The sequence below is a fragment of the Abramis brama genome (genome assembly GCF_963993115.1).
Source record: "Abramis brama genome assembly, chromosome: 8".
NCBI classification, from domain to species: Eukaryota; Metazoa; Chordata; class Actinopteri; order Cypriniformes; family Leuciscidae; genus Abramis; species Abramis brama.
This window is the reverse complement of record NC_139970.1, coordinates 17,744,082-17,751,988: the sequence shown is the minus strand read 5'-3', so window position 1 is coordinate 17,751,988 and position 7,907 is coordinate 17,744,082. Positions and strand designations below refer to the sequence as shown.

The 7,907-nt window shown below is 36.1% G+C and overlaps 1 long non-coding RNA gene across 1 annotated transcript; it reads left to right on the top strand.

Moving 5' to 3' along the window:
- Window positions 1-6,365: 6,365 nt before the first annotated feature.
- LOC311088913 lies at window positions 6,366-7,611 on the top strand. The gene is made up of 2 exons (XR_014607581.1): window positions 6,366-6,764; window positions 7,462-7,611. It is a non-coding gene; the product is annotated as an uncharacterized lncRNA (long non-coding RNA).
- The last annotated feature ends 296 nt before the right edge of the window (window positions 7,612-7,907 follow it).

Below are 7,907 nucleotides of genomic sequence, written 5' to 3'. Positions count from 1 at the left end.
ACTAATAAATGCATTATTACTAAACTGAAATTACATGCTCTAATTTTTTTTTGTTGCATTTTTCTCATATTGTACAAAGAGTAAACACAAACTGTCTGAAATCTATAAAAAAAGATCCCAAATTGCATAAAAATCTATTCCAAATGATACTAAAGTAAAGTACTTTTTTTATATAAACCGTCAATTGAATATAAAAGTATAAAACTGCCAATCTAGGACATATATCAATCATGGAAAAGTCTGCAGTGGTCGCACCACATGATATTTGGTCGCACCACATGATATTTTCAAATTCAGTCATAATTTACAGGCACAGAATTGGCCACCTAAACAAAACAAGCTAGCTTGCCAAAAAAGGTCACTATGAAATTTATAATAAAAATATATATTTGTAGAAATAACTTTAATATTAATTTTTTTTTGAGGTCATACCACATGACATCCAAATGTGGCAACTACATACCAACCATTACAAAGGTTTATTTTTTTTCCAATTTGAGAGAATTACAAACCTGCTTGCTGCTTCCATGGGTCCTTGGTAAATTGGTTTATGATGTAACTTCCTGTGTTTGAATAGTTTTCAACATATAAGTCCCAAAATGGTAGTTCCTTGATGGTCGCACCACATGATATTTCATAAAATGGACATCATCGGACAAAGTTTGTTTGTATATTATGATGGAAATATAAATACAAATGCTTTGAATTTTTTTTAAAGGATTACAAAACATTTTGGAAATCATGCCAAATAGTGCAGAAAATAAATTTGAATAAATTCAGAGTAATTTCAAAGACGTTTTCAAAACAGAAGTTATGGCCGGACGGTCGCACCACATGATGTTTTGACACTTTAAATAACAAAAAAAATAACAAATAAGTAAAGGTTTTTTAAAAGTTAAAGTGTCAAATACATGGGAGAGGTACTATAAATATACAGTATCTTTTTATGCATTTAAACCCATTTTTGCCTGAAAAAATGCAATCGGACAGAAAATTTAGGCGTCACGTCATTGACCCATTTACTACTGGGAAAATTAGGATACCCAAGTTTCCGAGTTGGGCATGCCCAAAAACTTTAAACATGGCAAAGGGGAGAACAATTGTTGCTGTGAGTGGTAACCTAATCTATATCAGTTTTTTTCTACAACAGCTACATCGCCTTGTCTTCTTGTTAAAGTAGTGTATATTTACATATATATGAATGTTCGTCCTCCTAGCGAAGTCCCTGCTCGCTTGAACTGACACTTTGACTCTGAGTGGCAATGTACCAGCAATGTGAGAAGTGCCAGTAAACTGCACGAAAAAGTGAAGGTATGCTAAAAATGTAACTATATAGAAGTGCCGGTACTGTGTGTGTGTGTGTGTGTGTGTGTGTGTGTACAAATGTTGGCAAATTTAGTATGATTCAGACAGTATGATTTACGTTTCACAAGCTGAAAGTTTAACATAATCACACTGACAAAAATACAAGATCAGGATAGAAAACCAAATCCAAGAGTGTAAACCAATACAAAAAGTCCTCAAAATAGTGAGTTCAGAAATTCAGAGAATGTCAAGACTTTACAAAACAAAATGATACACAAACTATTTATAGGCTACACAAGTAAAAGAAAGACATTTTTAGTTGAGTAGAATTAGCTAAATATTGTTTCACTGTTTTTGGCAGCCTCTGTTGACAAGCATCAGGCATTGCAAGCTCTGTTTTTTAGACTGACCTACCAAAGAATTGTTGCATTATTCCAAATAAATAGATTGAGATTCACAAATAAATGTAAAGAGTTTCACAAAAATTTATAAAATTCACAAATAAATAAAATCAGATTTGCAAATTAAAAAATATTTACAAATGTGTTTTATGTCACAAACGCAACTGTGCCAGACATTCATTTGTGATTAATTTTCTGTGCATTTGTAGATCCCCACACGCATTTGTGGATTTTGAGTCAAGACATAGTGTATGTGACTTCACCCGTTGGTTTCTGAAGAGCATTTTTGAAGCCCAAAGTGGAGCAGGCCGTCGACATTTTGGTAGCGCTACACTCCCGGATAAGCGAAAATGGGCAAAGAGGCGGGATTAGCTGAGGTGACCTGACGGCTAACAGACAGCAGACAAGCGGCTAGTAGTGACAGCAGAGGCAATCCACTGTCACTCAAGTGGCCCCGCCCTTAATTATGCAGAACGTTAAGGCTTAATATAACTTAAACGGGTGAGTTATAAAAAAATTCACCCCCCTCACAGTTGTCATGAAGGGCATAATTATTTTGGTCAATTTATAGACCAAAATCACTTTTTGTACCAGGCTGTAAATGTTTATTTTTCTGCTGTAAATTTGGGTATATTAACATGGGGAGTATATGGGATTCACTTTCTTTTGGAGCCTGTCTCTATGACTTCTCTCGGTCCCTCAGTCAATGAATTGCAGTTTAAGTCACTTCCGTGTTGGATTCAAGAGAGAGACCCGAAGGTTGCCGCTTAGTCAAGACCTGCACAAGTTCACAAATAAGTGGACTCCACCCACCGTCTACTTAAGACAATCAACAGCCATTTGTGATGACCAATCATAGCACACTCTCGCTCCAACCAATCACGATTTGGTTTACAATCAGGGAGATCTTGCCCTGAAATAACTTATTGCTTATTCATCTGCATTGGCTCAAAAAGGAAGTATAAGTAAATGTGCAATTAATTTGTCCTTCGTGTAAATTAGTGTAAATGTGTGTACTTAACAGGCGAGAATGAACAGGCGTCGCGCTGCGCCATGTTGCGTCCAGACAGAATCACTGATTATGTAATGTAAGGGTCTTCAACCGGGGGTCCGCGACATTCTAGACTCTCTTTGGATATTAGATTGCTTGTAAACTCTCATAAGATCATGTTCAAACTTCAAATGCAGAATAGTTACCAGTTTAACAGAAAAAGGGTCTACTTGTGATCATACACCACTAGAATGTAACTAGAATGCATAGGTAGAAAAATACAAATATTGAAATATACCCATGTTAAAAGTGGGTAAATATTTGGTATATCTGGTGTATCTTTGCAGGTACTGCCTCATTGACAGGCTGTTGTACGTCTAAAAGTACAATTTCTGCACTTTCTGACAGTGTTTGTTTTATCAATTAGTGTCCTGGTTTCTTGCTCTGAAGTTGGGTTACACAAATAACCTTGTTCCAAAGATGGCAAAAGTACACACAAAGATACTCTGGTAAAAGTTGAGTACACTTTTTTACTCAAGATAAAGTAAAGAAGTATGGGCTCTTACATGTACTTAAGTAAAAAATAGCCATTACTACCTGTTTAAGTGTTACTCTGGTAACAACTTCACATCATATTAATACAATACAAAAGAAATTACATTTCAAATTTTGTTAGCTAATGAATGTATCCAGGCTGAATAATCACCATGTAGAACAGGGCCGGACTGGGACAAATTTCAGGCTGGGAAATCTCTTACTCATCCGTGCCATCATATATATCCACAACATTTACATATATTCATTTAGCAGAAAACAAATTCTGAAACCACGGACAACCCTATATGTACGAACCTGTACGCTTCCACTCGAGTCTCTCGACTCGCATTGTTTGATTACTCTGAATTAAATAAACGTTTTGGTGGATGCGCGGAGCGTGCGCGAGCGGTCGTAGCGGTCAAGACTAACCGATTCATGATTTATTAGAGATGCCACCAAATATAGATTAAAACTAAAGTAATGAGCCTGGTTTGAAAATGTAATCTGTAGAAAATACAGATATTTGTGTAAAATGTAAGGAGTGGAAGTAAATGTTGTCAGAAAAATAAACAGTGAAGTAAAGTAGGCCTACTGATAGGGTGAATTGCACTAATATGGGGCTTTTTTTTGCATTTCAAACTTTTGTGACATATTGCAATGTGTAGCCAAAACATTAAATCCACACACAATATAATTTTAAAAACCAAAGGATGAGTATTGTGTGGCGTATCATTTTTTCATATATTTAGCATTTTTAATCAGCAAAAGATCATTTCATAATAAATAATGTTAGAATTTGGAAAATTATTTAGAGATGGCAAGGGAAGACAAACTTAACTTTGTTTTGTCCTCCTCATGATGAGAGTTTTGATTAGATTAGGCTACATTGTTTGTTTTTAGTGGTTAAAGCTCTGAGCAAAATATAAAAATGGCCCATTCTTTTCTTAAAGTCCCCGTGAACCGGAAGTTGCAGCTGACTTTATTTCAGTGTTGTGACGTATTTCCGAGAGAAACAGAATACTAAGGCTGGATCCCAAATGGCACACTCCGGCCTTGTGGACCTCCTTCAAGTTCACACTTGGTGACGTCAGGAAGTGCAGACCTAAGTGCTGGCCTCAAGTACACGAGGGCACGCGAGAGTGTGTTTTGGGACAGGCTTTATGACAATTTATGGCAATGACAATTTTATGTCATTTGTGTCACCGAAAGTCAAACAGCTACGAAACTCCTCCCCTTGTTTATCTGATTGGGCGTTCGCAATGATTCCTGGGTAGGTAACTCGTGTGGAGGGTGCGAAAGTGCGGGCTTCGCCGAAGTCCACATCAAGGGCACAAAGGCAGCTCTTGGGACACCCTACAGACTCGTACACTTGGCGGACACATGCAATTTAAGGCCATGAGACCGCAAGTCCACATGAAGTGTGCCATTTGGGATCCATCCTAAATGAGGAAAAATAGAGGGCGTGGCTTGTTTTTTCTAAGCCAAAAACATTTTTTGTGTGGATTGACTTGCACGGATGAACTGTTCACCACAAAACAAACAATTTGCGCTAATAAAGTAAATATGGCAATTTTGATTTAATGTGTACTTAAGAGGTAAACCCTGCACCCCCAGTATGTTTTCTCAGTCCCAAGGCCTTCTATGTGCAACATGTGCGTAAATGAAAAAAAAAAAATGAAAAAAAAATAGCCTATTAAAACATCTGATCTAAACTCTAAAAAAGTATTGTCCAGAGAAGTAAACATGGAGACTGGACCTGTAACAATGCTGTAACATATTAAAATTATATTATTGATATACTGTTCAATATTTTAAGGCATGATCAAAATCAAAAGGCACCGAATAGGCCTACCATTCATCAAAGCACAGTGAGATATTCTGTTTACCTTTATGTATCTCTTCAAGTGCATAGTGGTTGGCCTTCAATAGTCTATGTCTAAACCACGTGTCTATATAAAGCTTTTATATAAAGCTACGAATGAATAAAGATGAGTTCATCATTCATCAGACCGGTAAAACAACATATTTACATTACGGTTCTGACATGCGGATGTTGGGTTTGTATTGACTGCCCTCTAGCGGTGTTGTAGCGGCAGTGACATGATCGGATGTTTACGATCTCCATGGTGACCATTACCTGTCTTACAAATAAAACACATAGCAGCTAACTAAACGTTATCCTATGGAGCTCATAATATGACAAAACGATTTGAATTTGAATTGTGTAAATTTGAATTATTTGCAAGTGTAATCTAACAAAATTGAATTTTAGGTGGTAGTTTAAATAGTTCTGAATTAGATTTTTTTTAAACGAATATTGAACATTTGAAATTTAACAAATTGAAATGTTTTTATGGCTGAATTTTATAGACATGTATTTTCAAACAGCTAGTTTTTTTTGTTCTGAATTCGTATACTGCAAATATTCAGTTTAAAAAAATACAGATTCAAGTTTTCAAGATGAATAAATTCGGAACTTCAAATTCAGTTTTCTAAAATTCAAGTTCAAAAATTCAAGTTCAAAAATTCAGATCTTACAGAAAGTAGGTCACAGGTCATCCACAGGGAAGAGTAAAGGATCTCAGATAAGTCGAACAGAGCATTTTGGCTGCACTGCAGTAGTTTTCTGCCGCAAACGCGGTGGTGGTTCAAGAGAATCCGTGTATCTTTCGTTCAGTCGTTTTTTATTTAATATTAAGAGTAGAAAAATGAGAAAACAGCTTGAGTATTAGATTTCTAATATTCTAGAAATAATAGACCGCTGCAGCAGTTGCACGGAGCTTACAAAACTTAACGCGTGTATTGCAACTATAGGCTACATTTAATTTTCTCATCAAACAACTAGATAGCAAGACGAGTACTATCTTTACCTGTTTGCTTGTTGCAGCTATTCCCAGACAGACTGATAAAGTCAGACAGACCACCCAGTTAACACAGAACATTCCCCTAACGTTAGTTTTTGGTTATTTTTTTTGGGAACCAAATACTAACGTTAGGGGAATATTCTTTTTTGGTTTTATTTTTATGTAACCATAAAATAATGTTCCCAGAACGTTGCTGGGTGGTTACTTTTAAATAACCTAAAAATAACTTAGAGAACGTTTCCTAATGGTTATTTTTAAGTTATTATTTTGCAACCATAAAATAACGTTCCCAGAACGTTGCAGGGTGGTTATTTTTTGAATAACCTTAAAGTAACTTATAGAGAACGTTCCCTAATGGATATTTTTAAGTTATTATGTTGCATAATTGATCTCACTGAGGTTATAATTAAACAGGTTTTATTAAAATAGGAACAAATGGAACAAACCAAAGTTTTCAAGATATTTTATCTGATTATCAAATAATTCCCTCCATCAATTCTGTTTATGTAAATGCTGCGTGACTTTTACGTGTTTTAATGGGCGCTCGCGCTGAACATTCGAGCCGCATTTGAACTGGAGCGGAGGCCGTTACCATGGAAACGGGACGACAGCTCAACTGACACAAGCAGTAACTCCGTCTCTCACTGTTGTTTTCACTACTTTCAGGTAAGTTTAGTCCCCAAACTTACACAAATAGTACATACAAATGCTTCTGACACATTCTTTCATGTAAATGATACGCTTCCGTTGAATATTTACTTTATAGAAATGATTTAGTGTCTTCAGGAACAGTCCGCTAGCATCTCATCCGTTAAGTTAACAGTAGCAGCTAACTGTATAGCTAGAGGTAGGTTAGCTTGAGCTGTAATTTAGGCTTTTAATCACATTGTATGTGTACAGTATATGAGAGATTTTGATAGTATTGTAAAGGTTTTGCTGGCAATTTCCAAATGTGTGAATGAAAGTAAACTAATTTATTTAACTTAAAAATATTCACTGGACGGTTAATTCATTGATTTCACGTGACGTCACATGACTCGCACCATTATAGGAACGCCCACCTGGAGGGCAAATGAAAGGAGTGCTATAATGCCATTTGTGCCTAGTATTAACATGAATATACAATACAGTAGCCTAGTTTGAACCAGTTTAAGATTCCTATTAATTCATTTTATACTCGTATGGCCAACTCTCTCATTATTAATAAATGGTAACACTTTATAATAAGGTTTAATTTTGTTAGCTTTAGTTAACATGAACCAACAATTAGTGAACAATTACTTCTACAGCATTTATTAATCTTAAAGTTAAGATTAACATTAAATACTGTATTTGAAATGTTGTTTGTCCTCTCTCTTTTCAGTATTTATTGCAGTCTAATCCTGATTGCAGAATTGAGCTCCAACCCCAGTTAAGCAGACCTGAACCAGTTGATCGAGGTCTTCAGGATCAGCAGAAACTACAGACAGGCTGGAGCTAAACTCCTCCATGACCAGGACTGGACACCACTGCTGTAAGTGATCGATCTAGTCATGTTCCAAACATTTTGCAGGGGACCTCAGCTCTGGCCCTTGAGGACCACTGTCCTGCAGACTTTAGCACCAACCCTGGTCCAGCACACCTGAACAAGCTAATCGAGCTCTTTTGGTTAAAAGAGCAAGTGAGATTGATCAGGTCTCAGGGCTCTACACTTACTTTTTGAACAAGGAGCACTGGTGCGCCTAAATAAAAAAATGTAGGAGCACAGAAAAATATTTGGGGGCACAGTCATTTTTGTTGTATAAGTTTATCATTATAGTTTTATTATTA